Raw genomic sequence first — 21,608 nt, 5'->3', positions numbered from 1 at the left:
ACATATAGAGATGACGCACATACTTTGGAATAGACCCTCTAGTTGTGAGTTTGGAGGACCTTCTATTCTATCTTCTCAAATGTAGAATATATTGTGGTGCAGATTAAAGAGAGAGCATATACATTATTGCTATAATACTCATAGCATTTACACAAAACATAAATATGTATGACTTAGTGCTTTGAAAATCAAATTGAACACCACCAGAAAGCTTATGAAGTATGACCACATCTTGCCCTGCCACGTTTGGGTTAACTAAATAATTTACCATCCAAACCAAGACACTGCTGGGAATGAGAGGAGGCATTATGAAAAAGTATGTTAGGACAACAGGCACAAACTAAGTCTGTCCTACACAATCAGGATATATGGGTGTTTGACCTCAGTTAGTTCTAATGTTTACTGTTCTATATATATTTTTAGATAATTTCTATCTATAAAAATTATCAACTGATCAACTATAAAACTACAGACACATAATGCGTAACTACAGACATATACCACATGAATAAACTTCAACTATATTATGCTAAGTGAAGGAAACTAAAATGTAAAAGGCTATTTTCATGACATTCTAAATAGCAAAAATATAAATGTGGAAGTAAAAGTATCAATAGTACCCAGAGACTGCAGGCAGGGAAACGTTTACTCCTAAGAAATAAAAAAATTTGGGGGGGGGGGGTAGAGAGATGTTACATACTTTAATATAGTAATGATTGTGCCACTATATGTAAGTGACAAATCATAGAAATAGTATCTCAATCTGCCTTTAAGAAAATTGGGGAATAACACTGTTGTGTAGCTTAGCAGTAGAAAATTTGCAAGGATTTGTACTCAATCCCCAGCACCAGGGGAAAAACAGAGGAGAGAATCTATCTATGACTTTTCACTAGCATGGTTAGGCACTTGCTTGATAGAAGTAAGGAACTATGGCTCATACTCATTCTCTTCCCTTTAGGAAACCAGTCTATTCTTGAGTCCTGAAAGTTTCTGAAACATCCCTTATAACACCTAGAATATACATCCATTCTGAATAGAAATTACCAAAGCCAGACCAACCGGTTCTAGTACTCAGCTGTGTGGGTTGGATCTGACTCTGCAGACCAAGCTGAAGATGCCCTCAGTGCCCTTTGTATGCAATGGCATGTGGGAGTTTAAAAAGCTCCATTAGCAGACACCTCTGGGCTCTTTGCATGCTCACTGTGTAGTAGTATGTGCCTCAGCTTACTGAGTAAAAACTAAGACTCTCTTAAAAATTAAAGACCAGTGCAGCTTAAAGACCAGGCTCAAAAGAACCAGGCAGAATTTCCCAGCTTCCACCTTTAACTATATGTGTAACTTCGGGAACCAGCTATTTTACATTTTTCATGAATGAAAGTAAAAATGTTTATTTGCCTTGACTTACTCCAAAAGAATGAAAAAAAAAAAAAAAAAAAAAAAAAAAAAAAACCCAAAACCTGCAGATAACAAATCAGGACCTTTGTTTTAAAAGAGGAGAAAACTGAAACAAAGAGAAATGGGATTTTTAGGGAGAAAAAAATTTTCTGAGACAGAATCTCATCATATAGCTTAGGTTGACCTGGAACTTGTTATATAGTTATGGGTCCTAAGGACTGAATTCATGCCATTAAAATTGGTAACAAGTGCTTTTATCCACTGAGGCATTTCTTTTTAAAACTTTAAAACTATTTACTTTAAAACTATTGATGGTGGTGAAGTGCTTGCATGTGTACAAACAAACATGTGTGTGCACTCTTCCCCCCCCCCCCCCACGCTCGAGCATGTACACTCATGTGGAAGTCAGAGGACAATTTTGTGGAGGCTTTTGCAGACAAGTGCTTTTACCCACTGAATAATATCAAAGCAGCATCTCCCCTTCCTCAAATTCTTGATCTTCCTGCTTCAAGCTTCCAGTTTCTGGAACTACAGGCACATACTACCATGTCTGGCTTAAGGAGAGAATATTTTGAGGGTCAAAGCTGACTTCAAGGTAGCAGGTAATTTGGCAGAAGATTTATAGTGAACACTACACAGAAAACAAAATTAAAAGATGGGGGCTGGGGGAACGACAATGATATGAGATCAGGGGGAACTGGGTTAGGGGAGACTCAGAACATGGACAAAACCCTGAGGACATTAAGGCTGTTTTACAAAGGAAAATGATAGAGACCTCTAACTACTGTGTGCATCCTTCAATACAGAAAGCATAACATTAAGTATCATTTTCCAAGCTTTTGTAATAGACACATTATGTCTCTGTCAAATGTTGCTTTTTTGTTGAAACAAAATATTCCTTCTCCAGGAAATATTTCCTTTCTTCCTTCCTGTTTTATCATAGCCTCTCTGACTATAAAGACTGAATCTTTTTTCCAAAGCATTTCTTGATTCTGGTCTTAGTGCAAGGTTTCCTACACCATCTCCCAGAACACTCAGTTTTATATTGCACAGGTTATGTAAGAGATGACTGAGCACTAGCTGGCTTTAGTCTGTCTCCTCCTGACAAACTTCAAAGCTTTTAAAAACATTTAAATTTTTTCCTAAATTACCTGTCTAGATGCACACAAATGTTACTATGTGTGTAGAGGTCAAGAGGACAACTTGCAAAAAACTGCCCTCTCTTTTACTATGTAAGTCACAGGGGTTGAATTCAGGCTGTCAGAAGTGGCATCTTTATCTACTAAGCCATCACTACACTATAAAATTTCTCATAGACAGGACTGCATACATTAACATACCCTACCTAAAATAGAATTTCACAACTACTACTTAATGTATAAATGTAATACACAGACACATGCACATACACACCCCATTCAGTGAACAAACATGTATAATCACAAAACACTGGTATTATGAGGTTTAATTTTAAATGATTAAAAACAGCCACTTTGGCACCTGCAGAGGCCTGCTAGGAACAAAATTTCTAAAAGGCAAATCTATCTGAAAGGCTGTGGTGCAAAGCCATTTTTGCTGGCTCTAAGTGACGTTTCTGGCACAAAAGTGAGCACAGAGCTCTTCATAGAGAGTTGAAAGTGTTTATGCCCAAGATGAAACTGAGTTCTCCTTAGGTAAGAAATGTATGTGTATAAAGCAAAAAACAACAGTGACTTCTGGAACTGAACCAAACCAAACCAGACTGAACTGGAGAAAGATAACTCAGGCCCACGGGAGCAGGGACAGGTTCCTGCCAAATCCCAAAGCAACTTTCCTGCAAAGGTCACTGGACATAGAATCTATGTGATGCTATAGCCTTTCCAGATCTCAACTAATGAAAAGTAAATATGCAAAAGAGGAAAAGAAAACGTAACATATATAGTCCACACTTAATTCACTCCCTAATATACGTCAAAATATGAACAGGTAACATACATCTTATTTCTGATATGAGTGACAAACCAATAGAAATTAATTATACTAACCAAAAAAAGCCACGGTTGGTACTAGTTACTAGAAGGCAGAAGCAGTATATCCTATGGAGCTCTAAAGCATTTGGAATATATCCCAATTAGACCTGAATCCTAATGACAAATGAGACCATTGTAAAAAATGTGTACTATTTTTCCAGAGGACCAAGTTCAATTTCCAGAACCTACAACAGGTGGCTCACCATTACCTGTAACTCCAACACCAGAGATATTGGACACTCCTGCCCTCTGCAATCATATGCACACACACACACACACACACACACACACACACACACACACACACACAATGTAAAATAATAAAAATAAAAAATTTAAATGATGTATCAGTAGTTACTTTTCTTAGTGCTATAATAAAATATCTGACAAAAACCCAAGTTAAGGAGGGTTTACTTTGGCTCACAGTTCAGAAGTATAGTTCACCATGTGGGAATCACAGTGGCAAAAGCTTGAGGGAGCTGGTCACACTGCAGCGAAAAATAGAAAGGGAGGAATTCTCTTGCTCAGCTTCCCTTCCTTGTGTGATTCAGTACCAGACCCCATCTCAAAGAATAGTGCCATTAAGGCTTGGAGAGATGGCTCAGTGGTTAAGAACACTGACTGCTCTTCCACATGTTCTGAGTTCAAATCCCAGCAACTACATGGTGGTTCACAACCATCTGTAATGAGATCCGATGCCCTCTTCTGGTGTGTCTGAGGACAGCAGCAGTGTATTCACATAAATAAAATAAATATTTAAAAATAGTGCCACTCATATTTAGGATGAGTCTTTCAGTTAACACAATCTAGATAATCCCTCAAAAGGCATGCTCAGAGACCTATCTCCTAAGTGATCCTAGCATCAAATTGGTAATCAATATTAACCACTATAAAAAATAACCACAAAAACCTGAAAATGAAAATATCTGGGGATAGGACTTAGTTTTTACTACTTTAATTTTCTAATCAGTACCTAATTTAATAATAAAGTGTTTACACTATTTGCTTTCAAATAGACTACAACACAGTTGTCCTGGTTAAGCTTTCTGATGCGGTCATAAATACCATGAGTAAAAGCAACTGGGAAAAAGAGTTTATTTCATCTTCCACTTTACAGTCCATCATTAAGGGAAGCCAACACAGGAGCTTGAAGCAGAAACCACAGAATATTGCTCACTCCCAGGCTCACATTCAGCTACCTTTCTTCAACAGCCCAAACCCAGCTGCCTACGACTGGCACTGCCCACAGGCTAATCTGATGGAGACAATTTCTCAACTGACGTTTTCTCTCCCCAGATGACTAGGTTTGTGGTAACTAAAATTAGCCTAAGTTATATTCCAATCATTCTCATAGAAACAATACTCACTTGTCCAGCCTGGTAACTGAACCTAGAGACTTGCAAACACCAGGCAATTAAGTGTTCTGCCGCTGAGCTATGGTCCCAGACCTTCTAGAATATTATTTTCTCTGTGTCTCTGTCCTTTTTTTTCATCCTTAACTTCATTTTGAAGAATGTACTCCTCTTGCTATAGCCTCCAGAGAATTGCAGGCCTTTTGTGCCTCCTTGTTTTGTTTCATAAACAGCAACTTCTATTTTAAACTGCCGAATTTACTAAATTCATAATAAAAATAAACTTGGCAAATATGCATGGACTGACTGCTGTCTCTACAAAGACTTTTCTACAGCAGGCTCTTGTTAGTAAAGGTGGAAATTAATGTCTCCATTGTAATAATATGTGTGCTAATAGCACATGCTAGGAAAGTGCCCTTCCACTGAGCTGTATCCCTCAAAATATAATTCTGTATTATCACTTTTAGTCTTCAAAACCTGACATATAAATGTAAAACTTTAGTTTAATTCAAGATTAAAAGGCTGAAAGTGCTTGCTGCCAAACCTGTCTACGTGAGTGGAAAGAGAACCAACTCCTGCAAGTTTTCCTTTGCGTCATGGCATGCACACATGTGGGTGCACACACCAAATGCAAAAAACTTAGTGTGAAGTATTATATTACTAAGCTAAAAAGAAAAGGCAACCCAGTACAGCAGGAAATACAAGTAATGGATTGATCAGGCAAGTGTAATCTCAGTGAAGGGAGGACTCGGCAGGAAATTATCTTTAAAAAAAAAAAAAAAAAATCACAAAAAAGACAAACCGACCAACCAATGAACCAACAAGCCAACCAAACAAACAAAAAAACAAATCCCAAAGTCAGAGTTACTGAATTTAAATTCTATTACAGTCATTTATTTGGTGTATGATTTTACTAACTTGTTATTTTCACAGTAGTACTGTAGGGAAGTAAAACAAACTTTTTCATGAAGTTTCTTCAATGAAAAAATACAAAATAACTATAAAAAGCTAGATGAAGTGGAGTACACCTTTGATCCCAGCACTTAGGAGGCAGAGGCAGCCACATCTCTGTAAGTTCAAAGCCAGCCCGGTCTACTTAGTGAGTTCCAGGACAGCCAGAAACCCTGCCTCAAAAAATAGACAAACAAACAATTATAAAAGGAAAACTCTGAAGCCATTCTAAGAACTGTTAGTGTTATATAGTGTGTTCTCCCCACAACCCCCTTTCTCAGCAACTAGAATTTTCTTACCTCATTGCTGGTCATAGCTTTAAACTTCCCAACCTTTCTGGTTATGAAATTCTGTCATTCAAGTATAGCATGAAGAACAATGGACAAACAAGCAGTTATAATGCAATATTCTATTAATGATGTTACTGAAAATCTATTCAAGAGCTTGGCAAAAAAACTGACTTTTGGGTTTTGTTTGTTTTGTGGGTTTTCTTGTTTTACTTTGAGACAAGGCATCTCTATGTAGTCCTAGTGATTCTGAACTTACTAGGAAGACTAGGTTGGCTTGGAACTCACCGAAACCTCCTGTTTCTGCCTCTTGAATGATGGGATGAAAGATGTGGATTCATGCCTACCATGAAAACTGTAAGTTAAACTATGCAATACAAAATGGAGCTAAAGAGATGGCTCGGTGGTTAACAGCACCAGCTGTTTTATAGAGGACTTGGGGTCAATTCCCAGCTTCCACATGGTAGCTCACAACCATCTGTAACTCCAGTTCCAAGAGATCCAAAACCCTCTTCAAAGGCCCTTGTGGCCACAAGGTACACAGGTGGGTGCAGACATATATGCAGACAAAATACTCATACACACAAAATAAATGTTTTTAAATTACTTTTTTTAAAAGAAAAAGAAAAAAAGGTTTAAAGCAAGTTCTTTACAAGCTCATCTTTTTAAACTTTTGAATTAAAGTGTAATTATACCATTTCCTTCCTCCTACCTTTCATGCAGTGCTATCTTCAAATCCTGTCCTCTTTGCTGTCACTGTTACAGATATACACCTAAATATATTACCACTATTTGCTTTATTCTGTGTAGTGTTACTTGGATGTATATGATTTCAAGGATAGCTACTTGATACAAAAACCAATTAAGGGGCTCATCATGGTGGGGGAGGGGAAGCAGCCCACATACTACCCATGTTCCCTAACTCTCAGTATTCCTTAGCTGCTCAGACCATCATCTTACAGCTTCCACTGAACAGTGTTTGCCCTGTGGTTCTCAATGAGTATTTCACTTAATTTTTATTAATGTGTAGATTTTACTTTCATAATTATAAAAGTATTAAAACAGAGTAGACATATGTATCACAGTTCAGAGCAGCAAAATTTATCCTAAAGAACAAAAAACTCCCCAGAGTTTAATACTAAACTAGACTTAAAAAGACTGCACCATTACCTAAATTTGACAAATCTTCCTTGGATATTTTTATCACAAGTCAGTGGGAAGTAGGTGCTAACAGGACAGAACACTCAGAAATGATAACCACTGACCAGTCAAGAAAGAACACCAAGATATTCAAAGATATTCAAAGATAAATTATAAGTACGCAAATATGGCAAACACTAAACTTATTAGTTTTACATTCAGATAAGTGAAAGGTTGGTTTATCACCCTTTGTGGTTTGTTTGTTTTGGGGGACAGGGTCTCAGGTAGCCCAGACTGGCCCCTAAGTGGCTATGTAGCCAAAGAGGACCTTGAACTGATTTTCCTGTCTCTACATCCCAAGTGCTAGGGTTTAGGTGTTACCAAGCCTGGGCTCTTACTAACCTTGAAGTTAGATATGGCCAAGTGGCTCTGATAAATGAAATATTTTTTAAAAGGCTTTTAAAAAAAGATTTATTTATTTTATGTACGAGGGCTCTATCTGTATGTACACCTGTGCACCAGAAGAGGGCATCAGATCCCATGACAGATGGTGTGAGCCACCATGAGACTGCTGGGAATTGAACTCAGGACCTCTGGAATAACAGTCAGTGTTCTTAACCGCTGAACCATCTCTCCAGCCCCCACAAAAGCCTCATACCCAATCTAGCCTGTAACTCACTATTGAGACTAAGCTAGCCTTGGACTTATTCAATCCTGCTTTAGCCTACCAAGTGATGGCATTACCTCATCTCACTTTAAATTTAAAAAGTCAATTTGCATGACTTATCACTGTTGTACCTCTATCATGATAGCCAGCCAAAGGTCAGAAAATTAGAACTCTACAGACACACATTCCTGAGCAAAGTCAACATAGAACAAAGCCCCCAGACAAATATGTAGCATGAATTAAAGAGAAACAAAGCCTTGCTGTCTAAGCCTGAGACTTGAGAACTGTTTGCTAGTGCAAAATAATTTAGTCTCCATACTGATAAGCCATACAGGTAATGTGGGTTCAGAATGATTTGATCAGCCTATTAAATAAACTATAAATTAATGATCCCAAATAGATATAATTTCTAAGTATTACTTGAATTTTCAAACATGTCTGTCAGAAAAAATAAAAATTATTTATATGTAGTTTCAGTAAACAGATAATTCACTCAATAGATGTCACCCCATAAAGGCTAAGAACTAGTCTGGTAATGTCTCTTCATCTCAAAGCATCTCAAAGAGATTCTAGGTGAGAATCACTTCTTTTTCCATATAAGCCATTAGTAATCATTAGGCCTAGTCGAGATCACATATAATATACTCTTTTTTAAAAGACAGGGAGGGTCTCACTATGTAGCCCTGGCTGTCCTGGAACCTACTATGTAGTCCAGGTTGACCTCATTCTCAGAGATCTGCTTACCTCTGCCTCCTGAGTGCTAAAGAACTACTTTTTAAAAAGAATTATTTATTTTATGTATGAATGCACTGTAGCTGTCCTCAGACACATCAGAAGAGGGCATTGTATCTCATTACAGATGGTTGTGAGCCACCATATGATTGCTGGGAATTGAACTCAGGACCTCTGGAAGAGCAGTCAGTATTCTCGTAACCTCTGAGCCCATCTCTCTAGCCCCAAGAAAGATTATTCTTAAATATTATTATTACTTGAGAATTAGGATATCTAAAACAAAAGGGCCAGGGATATTGGTTTTCAGCCACTATGCTATGAATCCTACATAGATAAAGTGTCAAGCTTTAATCACTATGTAAGATTTATTTTTAGTACAATAGTATACTGTGTTGATGATAATCATTAAATGGTATAGGGAACAGACTAGGTCCAGAGTTTTTTCTAGTGGTGATCAAAAATTTATTTGGGTATTAAGAGGAGCAGACAGAGAAATGCTTTTATAATAGTTCAGAAAGTTAGCCACAGGAAGAGCGGGTGTTTTACTACCACTGCATAACATCTGTACATTACAGGGCTGTATTATGGTTGGTTCGTATTCTGGTTTCTTTTCAGGTAATTGGAGCATGTATGTACTATTCTTGCAAGCTTGCTTTTCTTCAACATTCACCCATCCCTTCATTTCTTCATTCACTTAACACAAATATCAAATACACATGCTGAGTTAATTACCGCTATAGGCCCTAGGGAAATGTCTGAAGATAACAAACACAAAAATCCTTGCTCTCAAGATGCTTATGTTCTAGCTGCATTTAAAATTCCATTCTAGGGCTGGAGAGATGGCTCAGTGATTAAGAGAACTAGCTATTCTTGCAGAAGTCCAGAGTTCCCAACAACCACATGGTGGTCACAACCATTTGTAATGGGATTCAATGCCCTCTTCTGGTGTGTCTACAGACAGTGACAGTGTACTCATATACATAAAATAAATAAGTCTTTAAAATAAAAAAGAATAGAAAAGAATTCTTGGTATTTAAAAAAAATGAAATAAAATTCCATCCTATCCAGTTATGAGAGTAGACTTGTACAATGCTTCAGAAGAAATCCTTCTAATCAATTCACACCTACGAAAAACTCTTTCCTCCCAAAAGTCTCCCTTTGCAAATTTCAGTGAATTTTACAAATTCACTGGTTCTCACAATTGGATAGACGTTGAAGACTGTATTAGTCAGGGTTCTCTATGGTGACAGAACTTATGGGATGTCTCTATATATTAAGGGGATTTACTAACTAACCCACCTAATCAACTACCCCAACAATGGGCAGCTGTGAATGCAAAGTCTAAGAATCTAGTAGTTGCTCAGTCCCATGAAACTAGTTGTTTCAGCTGGTCTTCTGTAGAAGTAGGTTCCAACAGATGTGCTGGCAAGTAAGTGCAAGCAGTCGAAGAAAAGTGAATCTTCCTTGTCCTTATGTAGGCCTCCAGTAGAAGGTGTGCACCATCAAACCTGGATCTGGGACTTGCTTTGTTGCTGACCTTGAACTCATCTACTTGCCTCAGTCTCCTGCGATTAAAGGGTGTATTACCATGTCTAGGTCTAAGCTAGCCACTATACCTCAAGATCTCCATGTCAAGATCCAGGTCAGAAACTCCTGTCTTCCAGCCTCACAATCTGCATCACAGGCGTACCCTCCAATTTTAGATTGTAAATCATCCCAGATATAACCAAGTTGACAATCATAAATAGTCACCACATAGTAATTTCAGTTTACAGATGAGATCAAGTGATTTGTCCAAGAACACTGAGTTACTAACAGGAGAGGGAGGCTTGGAGCCATCACATGTAAGAATGCCTACAATTGGGCCCACAAATGGAGTCTTAAGGCTAGTGAGAGAGGAATCATGCAGGTCACAGACATCTGGGAAACTAGCTCAAGGCAAAAGAATTTCAGGTAATGAATAACACCTAAAGAAAAAAGGAGTCACAAGGGGAAAGGTGTCAAACAGGACCTTTCAAAAACAGTCCTTACTCCATCTCTACATTCAAAATGACTCAAAACAAGAATAATAAATTTAACAAAAACATTTCCAAAGAAGATACTTAGAGAGCAAGAAATAGCAAAACTTAACCTGCCAACAAAAAGCCAAATTAGATCCTATCCAATAACCAAACAGTATTCCCCTAGCTTAAGGTATGCCTTAAAAATCTGTCTTTCTGATAATATGGCAATAGCTCTATTAATAAAGTGCTTGCTATGCAAGCATGAAGACCTGTGTCTGACACCCAGTAACAACTGGAACAGTGCTGGAGAGGTGGCTCTCCGGGGCCTGACTTAAAGCTGCAAGTCTCAGTGACAGACCCTACCTCAAAAAACAATGGTGGATAGATTCTTAGGAATGCATATCTAAGGCTGACCTCTGCCCTTCACATCTGGAATGCTCAGACACAAAGACTGTCATGGGTCCAAGCCAGACTATCCCACAAAAATGAAGCCTTGCCATAAAACAAACAGAAACAACACAAACCAGAAACAACATGGAAAGCAAGTAAGTTTTAAATGCTTTTGTAGATTGGGAAAGCCAAGATTCAAAGGCCATCTCTAGTGAGGGCTTTCCTCTTACAGTAACGGGGAGGGGAATATGAATGAGAAAGTGGGGGAAAGGTGAGCAAAAGAGGGTAGAACACAGTTGGAACTCATCAGAATCACTAGTGAAGCAATGACATTAACTTCCTCCGGAGCACAGAGCTTAAACCTTGAATTCTCATTAGGCCATAACCCTTACACTGTCAATGTTGCAGTCTACAGAACTGTTCCCTATAGAGTCTTGTATTGAAGCCTTGAGCCCAGCTGGCTGTGCTATTTTGGAAGGTGCTGAAAACTTCAGGAGGTGGGTTGAAGATGGGGAAAGTAGTGTCACTCACAGGGTTCCTACCATCTGGCACTCCATCTTGTCCTTAGCCCCTTCCTTTGTCTCTGTATATGTTGTCTGTTTCTGTCTTCCCCTACTCACTGTCAAACAATATTTTGTCTTACCTCAGACCCAATCTATGAATCCAGCTAACTTAGCTGAAACCTCAAATTCAGACAGACAGACAGACAGACAGACAGACAGACAGACACACACACACCTTTCTTTCTGAAATTGTTTTTCAGGTATTTGTCATAGCTATCAAAAACCTAATAATTACAATCACAGATTAGTTTTGAAAGGGTCACTTACAGAACAGCAATCAAGCAAAATGAAAGATAAAACAGCAATACTGATCGTTATATTTTATGATATTCTGTATGAACCATATATTTTTAAAGATAATTTCCCATTCCCTTGAGAAAACTGGGGGTGGGAGTTATACTCAATTTGTAAAACTGTGTAATCTGCACATTAAAAAACAAAAACTCAAAATTAGCCCTTGAAAGTCTTTGATTCATGACCAACAGTTAAAAAAAAAAAAAAGCAAAATCTTGTGAAACGTGGCTGAAGCAGAAAGCTTGCCATCTGAAATATAAACTTAGTATTTTTAAAAAGAAAAGTAAAAACAGGGAAACATGACTGACTTTAGGAATAAGGGTCTTCATTAAATCTCAGTAGGAGCCAGGTGTGGTGGAACATACATTTAACCCCATCACTTGGGAGTCAGAATCAGGTGGATCACAGCATTCCAGCCCAGCCTCATTTACACAGTGAGTTATAGACCAAACCTTCTCATTATGTTGTGTATGTGAACACAACTCACATTCCAGAATAAAAATTATAAGCACACAACTTACTTTACTGTTTCCACTGTTCTATTGGCTTTTCAAACATCAAACCTTGGAAATGCTGAAGATTTTAATCCTCACATGGCCTCACTATGTAGTCCTATGTAATCCTCTGTCATCAAATAATCTTTTCTGGCAATTCGGAGTACCCAGCTTTGTACCCAGGTCACTGTACATGGTAGATAAGCATTCTGCCACATCTCCAGCTATTTTACACACACACACAATCACTGTGTTCCATTATTTCTTTCTTTAAATGTCTTTTCTGAATGTACAGCAAAATTTCCAATTTCAAAGCAATACATATGTACATGCATTCATTTATACAAATACTATGACTGTAAGAGTATTCTTTTACTTTTAATTTCTTTTAGGTTTTATATGCATGAGTGACTTGCCTGCATGTATTTATCTGCACTACATGTATGCCTGACACCCACAGAGGTCAGAATATGGTATTTGATTGGCTACAATTGGAATTATGGATGGCTATGAGCCACTGGGAACCGAACCCAGGTCCTCTGCAAGAACAAGCACTTGTCACTGATCAACTATCTCTCCAGTCCCCTAAGGAATATTTGTTTAAACAATGGAAAGATGTGTATTTATTTTTAGTGTACTTATTTTATTAATTTATGTGTGTAGGCCTTCCTGAGTGTGTATCACATACAAGTATGTATAGAGACCAGAATGGGGCCTTGAAACTGGAGTTACAGTACACTGTAAGCTATCTGATGTGTGTATTGGAAACTAAACCTGGTTTCTCTGCAAGAATAGTAACTGCTCTTTGTAGATTATCCTAAAGCTGTTCATATTTTGATGCCAATTCCACTCCCCAAGAAGTGCTGCCCAGTCACATACTCAGGACTTCATCTGAACCTTCCCATTTTAATTAGTAAAATAAAGTCGAGAGCCAGTGATTGGACAGGGGAAGGAAGGTGGAGAGAGAGGGTCAGAGGTCAGAGGACAGGAGAGGACCAGGAGAGGAGTTCCAAGATGGAGGTCGAGAAGGATGAATTGGATCCAGATGGGCTTTACTGGCGTTAAGTAGCTATGGAAAGATTTTACAGGTCTAATAGCTCGAATAGAAGGGCAGTTTTATCTTTGTCCATTTGATGTAATCTTGTGTAGAGGGTTTGTGGATTGAGAATTGAATATATAAACATGTATGAAAATCTATTAGGCCTTAGAATTGTGTTTCTGTTGGGATTTGGGGTAAAGAAACACCCTGGGATAGAGGCACAGGGAAAGGAGACGTGCAGATGGAGTGAGACAGTGGTGGCAGCTTGAACCAGGTGACAGAGTCTGTGCTCGAGGCTCCGTACTAGAAGCGGGCCCATGGAGTGAGACCTCGTGGCCCATAAAGAGATATTTTATTTTTTAATATCTGCTGCAACAGCTCTTAACTGCTGTACTGTCTCTCTAGCCCAGTTTTATAATAAGAAAAGTAGTTATCAACCTTTAAAACGCTTCAAAAGAAGCCATACATACATCAATCAAAACATGAAGAGTTGTTCTACTGGGTAAGTATTTATAAGTGATTTATTTAAACTTTTAAAAATCAATTTTAACTTATACTGTGTGTGCATGCACATGCCAGAGTATAAACGGAAGTCAAAGCTTTAGGGAGTTGCTTTTCTCCGTCTACCTTGCTGAAGAAGGTCCCTCTTGCTTTCCATTCTGCTCCACTGCAGGTGAGGTGGCCCTCAAGCTTCTGCGGAAGTCTCTGTCTCCATCTCTCCTAAGCTTCCCACCAGAGTGCTGACTTGTGACACCTCATCTACCTTTTGGGATCTTTTTTTATTCTTTTAATGTGGGTTCCAGAATCAAACTCAGACTTGTAAGCCAAGCACTTCTGGCCACTAAACCATCCTGCTGGGCCTTATGATTTTTGCTTATGCTTTCTTTTCTATTTCAAATGAACAATTGCTATCTTTACATTTGGATAAAATAATATTTAAGTGATCCTACCTTAATTTTGGCATTCTCGATGCTCCTGTCTATCTCCTACACATTTCTCATCCAGGATTGGAACAACCTTCAGGAGAGCTCTAAACCAGCTCCTAATGTCATTAAAGTCCAGCTGTCTAAAATTTGTCTTTCATACTTGCTTATAGCATATATGAGCAGAAGCCAGCCATATAACCAACTTAAATAGGGTTTTGCAACCACAGAAACACTGACACTTGGAGTAATTGTTTCTTATGGGGGTCTGTCTGGTGTAGGGTGTTTATAAGAACTCCAGTGTATGGTCAGTAGATTGACAGTATCAACCTTTCCTTAAGTTTGACAACCCCAAATATCCTATGGAGGAGAAAACTTCACCCAACTGAGAGCTACTGAAACAGACTTTGACAAATTCCTAAATCTTTGTGTGCTCGAGAACTCTGTATCAGACCTCTATGACATGTCTCATTTTACAACATTCCCAGCCTTCTTTCATATGTTAAGTAAGACAAACTTTTTAAAAGACCAGGCTTATTGTTCCCAATAAACGTAATTTTTATTCTGGATTCCTAGTTTTTGAACAGCTTCCTCAGTGACGTACCTTCCATCCCCTTCTATTAAATGCCTCACATAAGCCCTTTAATTGTTAGCTCTAGAGCAGCTTTACTCAATTCAGATCATCCCAAATCACTGCACCAATAAAGAAGAGTATAAGATTTTTTTAACTAATCTCACACCAAACTAGCTTCCCTAAGATTTGCTGCCTGGCACATTTCTTACATATAGCTAATCGGATCCAGTACTGTGTTGAACACTGAGGCAATCGAAACCTTGGAATGAAGTTTAAGGTTTCCGGATAAATACGTGTGTAAGTGCTGACTAGTCGAGGTAGCTTGTTCTTGAGGTGCATTTCTTTGCAGGGTGTTATTAAATACATTCATTCCAAATACAAAATAGTGTACCCCAGTTTTAAAGAGACAAGTTTCCAGCTGTTCTCAACAGTCTCTGAAAAACGAACCCCATAAACCTCCTGAGTTCTATTTATTTTAGAAACGATTTTTTTTTTTTTGGCTCAGACACAGAACTTAAGTGTGGTCAACACTAGCAGAGTACGTGGTTCTGTGTGGATTCATTCACCTGTACACACATAAATATCTCCGAAGCTCAAGTAAATGAAACAATACTTTGGCCATTAGTAAGAGCAAGGCAGAGGAGGCGGCAGTGTAGCCTCCATGGGGCAAATAGCTATGTAACCCTGCCCAAGGTACTTGACTTCCCTGTGCCTTTTTCCCTGTCAAAATGATAATATTATTACCTATTCCAAAGCAGCGCACTTAGTACAACCCTTAGCACACAGAAAACAAAATAAATAAGTATCACTCGTTATGATTTATTACAAGTCCAGCTACTTGCCAAGTAAAAACCTCAGTGTATAAGCTTCTGACTTGAAGAAGCAGATTTAAAAGAAGAAAAATCCTGAATGATTTTGTATAAGTTTCAGATACTAGGTGGACTGGTGTGTCAGAATGCTCGTTAAGTACGAAACTAGCAATAATTACAGAACTAGTATCTCTTCCAGTTACTTTTGTCTCCAGATCTGCAAAGAAATTGATATAGATGTTTTCAAGGAACTTTATAAGCCAGTACAAAAATCAACTCTTTGTTATCTCCATATGTAAGCCCAGTTTAGCACCTAGGTACAATTACAGAATAACTTTCCAGAAAGCACAACGAGGTTTTAAAAGTTACAGTCAACTATTCATACGCGGCTATGTCATGTTTCTGTCCTGAGAAACAAAAGCCGAACTGTCTGGGAATTAAAAATTCCTCAGAAAATAAGGAAATGCCTCAGCCGGGCCTAGGCAGCTCTGCGGAAAACCTGTCCTCGCACAGCAATCTCACGCGTCCTGTCTTTCCCCGTGGGGTGTGGATGTCGACTCCACCCGAAGATAAATAAATGACAGCAGGTTTGATCCACGCCTTTCCGGCCAGGACCCCCAGAGGCCTGCAGCTCCAACCTCCCGGCTACGGCTCGCCCGGGGGCTCCGCGGGAGACCGGCGGCCCCACCCGCCCGCGCCCCGCCCCGACCCCGGCGCCCAGCCCGGGAAAGGCCGCTGCCGCGGGGCCTGCAGGTGGGCCCGGCCAGCTGCTCGAGAAGCGTGCCACAGGAGCAGCAGCGAAGGTCCCAACCGGGTCCGGGCGTCACTTACCGGCGCCTCATGGTACCGCAGCGCCTGAGCCCAGCCACTGTACTGATGAACCGCGCCCGGCAGCTCGGAGCCTCCTTGGGATCCCCAGCCGGGCCCCACTCACAGCCATTCAAACACCGCCGCGCGCGGCCCGCCGGGATAGCTACCCCGTGGGCGGCCCGCCGGGCCCCGCCCAGCTCAGGCCCCGCCCCCTCGGATGCCTGCGGGAGGGGGGGATCAGGATACGTGGCAGCGGCGCCCCCTCGTGACCACAGGTGCGTCCGACGCTTTGCTACAAGACTGGCCCTTCGGGTTAGGGACAATCTAGTGATTATAGGGACTACTCATGGGGCAATCTACTGTTAAAATATGTTCAGGGGAAGAACATATTCATCCTCATTTAAAAGCCCAGGACGTAGAGGTTAAATGGAGTGGACTCTAGAGCTGTGCGACCTTGAACGGGTCACAAAACTGTGTGTTTTTGATTTCCTCATCTGTAAAATGGAAATGAGGAAAATGTACCTGCCTCTTCGTGTTGCTAGGGATAGCAAATGGGATAATTCATACAAAATGATCCGGAGAGTATCTGGCTCCTGGAAAGCACTATGTAATTGTATTGTTTTCAATTTGTATATTATTATTATTATTATTATTTTAAAAACAACTTGCAACTCCCAGACCCCCAAACTCACAGACTGCTGCAAGAATCTTAAGAAACATGAATAATATAGGTCCTCTCTTCAGAAAGCAAGTTCAGTCTCCTCAGTGTGGGAACAGGACTATGAGATTAGGATTGGTTCTTTTCGTGATATATGTTTAGTTACTGAGGGCAGTTCTCTTGACCAGAGCCTGCTCAAGGTAAGCCACTGGTTAAGGTTACAAAGGTGAGACTAAGTTTGTTTTCTGTGGTTGTCCCCAGTGCAGAAGCCAAGCAAGTAGGGCATTTGATGGAACTCTTCCTCCTACAGACTGTGGCTCACTTTTTTAGATGCTCCTGTAAGAATTTAGACCTTAAGGAAACGGCTGCTTAAATTAGGTTCAACACGTTTAAGTGCTTCCTATGTGCCTAGCAGACTTGTCTCCAGGTGTTGGAGACAACAGGAAGTGTCTCGGAAAATCAGAAAGAGTAACATTCCCAATGCACCACACTGAGTGAAGTCATGAAAGGTATTTTCTAAATGCTGTGGACATTCAGAGCTAAGAGGCCATTACAGAAGTATAATGGAACATATTTGTCTTCTGCAATAACAGGGTCCTTGCTTAATCAGAAAAAAAAGTAACAATTAAAAAAAAACTGAAGCGGCCAGTTATGGGAATGGGAAAATATTTTTTCGAATACTTTGTGTGAGCAATGTCTTTGAGAGTTTCTCAGATGATGCCAAGCACAAGTAGGCACATGCCTCTGTGTGTAGCCACACCTGCCAGCTCCAGTTGGGTGAGTGAGTGAAAGGAACCAGGCAACAAAGAATACTTCTACCAAGTAGGTGGTGGTGTCTTAAAATAAAAACGTAACACACATGAAGTCACTTTCTCTTGGGGTATTTCTTCATCATCATAAACGTGAATTTCTGGATGGCCTACCGTGCATTAAAGGTCATTGCTGGGCCCTCAGCAGACGTGCTCCTTACCTCAAGAGAGGCTGGGTGGTGTGGTAGAAAATGACAAGACCTGAGACTCAAAATCAGCTTTATAAACAGAAAAATCTTATTGGAAGCAAGGCATCCAGGTACCTAAGGGCCAGAAAAGATCTTCAATGTTCTCATTTATGAAACTTGTTAAAATGTAAACTCTCCAATCGGTTCTTTTCCAGACTCAGGTTTTAAGGGTTATACCAGTAATGAGCTGCCAAGGATTCCCAGTGTAGGGGAATGCTTTTGTGCGCTGTGTATTTTAATACTGATTCTGTACCCTGAAATCTGGGGTGCAGTCCGGGTTTGATATTGTCATTAGGATGAAGCATTTCCTGAATCCTTATTTTGTAAAACTTTGCTCTCCATCATCTTCTGATTGGTCAATAAAGATCTGATCAGCCTATATAGTTGGGGAGGAGAGTTAGGCGAGGTCTCCAATCCCAGTGAGAGATCCCAGGTGGAGACGCCAGAGAGGAGGAGAATTGCTAGGGAGTCTCCATTGAGAAGAAGGAGACAGGGGAAACCAAGATGGCAGCCAACACCACGTGGCTAGAAGTAGGCCAGGCTAGCCTAGTCAGGCTAGAAATGCTTAGAATCTTGCCCAGCTTAGTGCTTGAAGTTTTTAATAAATACACCAGGTCTTTGTGTCATTATGTCAGAACAAAGGAGGACCTAGACAAGCCCTGCACCTTTACATCTTCTTTCTTGTATTTAAACACAAAGATTAAAGAAAGATATCATGATATTGCAGCTTTGGAAATACAGTTTGTCCATTTTTATATTGAAAGCACCAGTACTTTTCCTATCAATAAATTGAACTTTTTTTGATACTCAATAAAGTTTTTTGTTTTTTAAAGAAATATGGCATGGGCCTGGTGAAAGTTTCATTTCTATATAGTACCTGTCTTGCACAGGGACCTGAGAACAATCCTTAGAATCCATATTTTAAAAGCTAGCTGTGATCTCACATGATTTTAATCCCAGTAATGAGGAGGTGAAGGCTGGTGGGTGAATACTTGACCTTCCTGGCCAGCTGGTAAACTACTTAAAACTGGGAGGAGGGCTGTGGAGCCTAGTGACAGCCTTTAAACCCAGCACTGCGGTCAGGGAGGGAACTAGAGAGAGGCAGGAAGATCTCTGAGTTCCAGGCTAGCCCGGTCTTCAGAGTGAATTCCAGGACTGCCAGAGCTACACAGAAAAACCCTGTCTCTAAATAAATAAATAAATAAGGAGAGGACCGCAAGGTGGCTTAGTGGGTGAAGGCGCGTGCTGGCCTGGTTTGAATCTAGAACTGATGGAACCCATACAAGGGTAGGAGAGAATCAATTCCTGCAAGTTGTCCTCTGATGTCCCCCTACCCAGTTTTGGCACATGTAGACACACACACTGCACATGCTGTGTTAAAACAACATAGTGCCCGTCAATTGTGGTGCATGTGCTGGTAGGATATTCGACAGAGGTAAGAGGAGCAGCAATCAGTAGTTTGAGGCTATCCTGGGCTACACATTTATCTTCTCCCCTTGGTCACTATCTAGAGAACCATCTCTGAACTGAAACCCACATCCTGCAGACTTCATTGCTAACACAAGCTGCCTCCCATACACCCCCTGCCTTGAAAAATGACCAGGTGTTGTGCCACATGACTTTAATCCCAAGACTTGGGAGTCAGAGGCAATCAGATCCCCAGAGCAGGCAAGGCTCTGGATAGTAAGAACCCATCTCAAAACATAGAAAATGTAGTGCTTGCAGCATGACCACTGGGGTTGTCCCCTGGTCTTCATACGCACACATACAAGCACAGCCACACAGAGACATGCACCTACAATCACATGTACATTAGTAAGAGTAGCTCATGCATATTTTTCATGTCCCAACATGAATACATATGCACAAAACATGGCCGATTCCAGGCCTTTACAGTGGGCAGTCTGAAAGGGATTCTGTCCTTCATCTTTCCCATGCGAGTGAATAGCCAGGTGTTAGTTTTCCTGCCTCATTCCCTGCAGTGTGTAGGCCCACTTGGTGGCAATGTGTAAAGAAGCCCTTACTCACAGACACCCATAAAGACCTATGTGCACTTGTTTGTGGTATTAGGAGTGTGACGGAGGCTTTTGAGCTAGGCCTACCAAGCTGGACGGTACTGACAGGTCTGATGTTCCAGACAGAGAACAGGAAACGCACAGCAAGTTTAAGGACCCCTGTTTGCCCTATCTGAGGAGAGTGAAGACAGCTTTGAAAAGAGGCAGGCATGCAACTTAAGTAGGCGCTCAGATGTGGTAAGCACCTGGGTTTACCGAGGGGTGGTGGTTGCAGGCATTTGAGGATACAGCAGAGGCTGAGACTCCTAAGCCAGGCAATGACAAATTCTTCCTTCTTCTGCCAACTGAGCTGTCACCAGGGTACAGGATGGCCAAGGGAAGGGCAAGGAGGGCTGTTGGCAAGAACCTTAGTTATGAAGACGTGGATTGGAGGTTTAGGGAACTATGGCATCAACTGCCTTGTATCTTATGCTCATCCACTAAGACTGGTGCTAAGAGACTGTTTGAAGAGACCCTGCCACAGCAACAGATCATCTGCTCCATAAGCAACACCGCTGCTCTGTTTCAAGCACCTCTGGAAAATTCCAGTCAGTTGGCTTTGGCGAAGTCCAGCCCCATCTTCCTGTGCAGGCTGTGGAAGGAAATAGTGGCGGCATGAGATAAGACAGCTCTTGTTTTACTGGGAGTCGTGATTGTTTCAAGCACAGTACTGACATTCGACTTTGTGCTAGTGATAGCAGGTTGGTTTGTTTCCAGTGGATAGAAGAGGGAAGTGACAGAGAACTTGGGGGATCTGTTGTGAAGACAACTTGTTTCTGATGCATATGCAGCTCTCTGACATCTTTTTCAGTTGGGAAGCAGTACTTCTTAGAGGAGATATTTGAATCCGTCAATGGTTCAAATCCTAAGTGCATGATTCTCTTACAGAACTATAGTGACAGGTACTCAAGGATGTTCACAGCAACGTTTGTTTGTTTGTAATAATAAGATGGGAATAATCTAAATGTCCATTTGGAGATTGGCTAATTAGCATGCACCCATGCTGCATATACTTTGCATCCTTAGAAAATAATGAGCTAGACATAACGTACCTGGAAGACATCCAAAACATTAAAGAGTAAGTTAACAGAGCTTAGTATGTTTCTATTGACATGAGTAAATCAAACACTCCATTCATAAATTTACTTATGTATATGTGTCAGTTCTCTTTTTCTACCATGTGCATCCCAGAGATCAAACTCATGCTGTCAGGTTTGGTGGCAAGTGACTTTATCTACTGTGCCATCTCTCCATACGAGTTTTAAGGGATGATTTTATCTTTTGAAGTACTAAATGTTACTGAATTCTGCTTCCCCTTGTATTCATTGTTTGGGCTAATAATGAGTGGACTAGAAGTCAGAAGTGTACATCCTCACTGTTCTGAATGCTGGGAAGTTCCAAGTCAGTGTGTAAGCTACTTCTGTCCAGGGGCTATGTTTCTCTTCATGGTTTGCAAAGGGCTGCTTT

The 21,608-nt window shown here is 40.4% G+C and overlaps 1 protein-coding gene across 1 annotated transcript in view; it reads right to left on the bottom strand.

The window, feature by feature from the left end:
* KATNBL1 (katanin regulatory subunit B1 like 1) overlaps window positions 1-16,568 on the bottom strand; it is a 36,264-nt gene extending 19,696 nt beyond the window's left edge. Inside the window, exon 1 of the mRNA XM_080931251.1 lies at window positions 16,454-16,568. The gene's annotated coding sequence lies outside the window, so the exon portion shown is untranslated. The remainder of the gene's footprint in view (window positions 1-16,453) is intronic.
* Window positions 16,569-21,608: the final 5,040 nt, after the last annotated feature.

The sequence above is a fragment of the Micromys minutus genome (genome assembly GCF_963924665.1).
Source record: "Micromys minutus genome assembly, chromosome: 17".
Classification (NCBI taxonomy): domain Eukaryota; kingdom Metazoa; phylum Chordata; class Mammalia; order Rodentia; family Muridae; genus Micromys; species Micromys minutus.
The sequence above is the reverse complement of the archived record's forward strand: the minus strand, read 5'-3'. Positions and strand labels throughout refer to the sequence as shown.